Below are 1482 nucleotides of genomic sequence, written 5' to 3' on the forward strand. Positions count from 1 at the left end.
GTAGGCAGGGCAGGACTTAAGGGGCCGGGGGCCCCTGGGCTTGAGGTTATGTTTGGGCCCTATACCTATACACTACAAATGCCATCAACTAGAACATCATTATGAAGTAGTAACACAAAATAGACAAAAATGTAAATATGCTTTGAGGTTCATAAATAGTACAGTTAATATGCAACCTGTCTAGCCTAGACAAAGTTTAGATGTAATATTAAATAGTCATTATAATACAATAAACAGGATTTGAGATCTCAGCTGAGAGATCAAAACCCTGAAATTTCACTGAGAAAAAAAAGACTGAGATGTATTAGTATTATAAAAAAATATTGTCATAGCCTATATGTGTCCTCTTATGTCAGATTCTTAAATTTAATCAATAAATTCAATCCGAATAAAAAGACATGTCGGCTATTAACAATCAAATGAAATCCCTATCAACAAAATCGGTTCTGCTGTTTGTTCTATTTTGTTTTTGACGAAGCAAAATGGAATTTGGTGTCTAAAAGTTACTCAGTAACTTGTTATTTATTGTACATTGGATCGTGCAGATATTCGGAAAAGCAGGACTCTTGTCTGTGTGATAGGCTAACTCCTATAGGCATATGTTATAAAAACAGAAACTCATTAAATGGCTATTTTTATTTTTTTTTATCATTTTGATGACATTACTGCTCCATTATGTGTTATGGCAGTGAAACGGGAGAGAGCACTCAAAACTCTTCAGATTGCATAATTTAGTGGAACATTAATATAATATAGAAACATCCTCTGTAAAGAAATGAGGCGTGAACATATGTGAATTTATCATTATCTTTCTAAATGTGCGCTCTTTTGGGCTAAAGTCTTAATGGAGCTGTTTAAAGTAGCCATGCGATGACAAATTAATCGGCACAGTCGCGATTCAATACGTGTGTCCTTCTATGTGAAATAATCATAAATACCAGTTTATGCTGTTTGATTATGGCCTCGAAGGTCGTAGTTGGAAGCTGTTAGCCCAGGTGGGTCGTTTAGCCCTTGCGTGCACAGTGGAAATGTGGCTAATAATTTCTGACTTGCATAACTGCACAAATCAAACAAACGGAAATGGGCAAAGGCGGGGCCCATGGGCTGCAGCCCAGTCAGGCCCAATGGTAAATCCGGCTATGTAGGGGTCTGGGATTACACTGTCTGGATTGAGTCTAGTAGGATATGATATAATGTGTGAGACAAGCACAGTGATGGTTTAACACAGGCACGTTTTCACGTTATGATGATAGAATTTTCATATTTTGATGAACTATCCATAGGGCTGGACGATATGGCCAAAATTGATATCATGATATATTTCTTAATTTCGGTCGATACGATATAATTCCGATATCGATATGAACACTATTTATCTGAAATAGAAATCTTTTGTAACATTATAAATGCCTTTATCATCACTTTTGATCAATTTTAAGCATCCTTGCTAAATAAAAGTATAATTTCTATAATTTCTTTCCC

The sequence above is a fragment of the Sinocyclocheilus rhinocerous genome, unplaced genomic scaffold, assembly GCF_001515625.1.
Source record: "Sinocyclocheilus rhinocerous isolate Xijiao unplaced genomic scaffold, SAMN03320098_v1.1 scaffold241, whole genome shotgun sequence".
Classification (NCBI taxonomy): Eukaryota; Metazoa; Chordata; class Actinopteri; order Cypriniformes; family Cyprinidae; genus Sinocyclocheilus; species Sinocyclocheilus rhinocerous.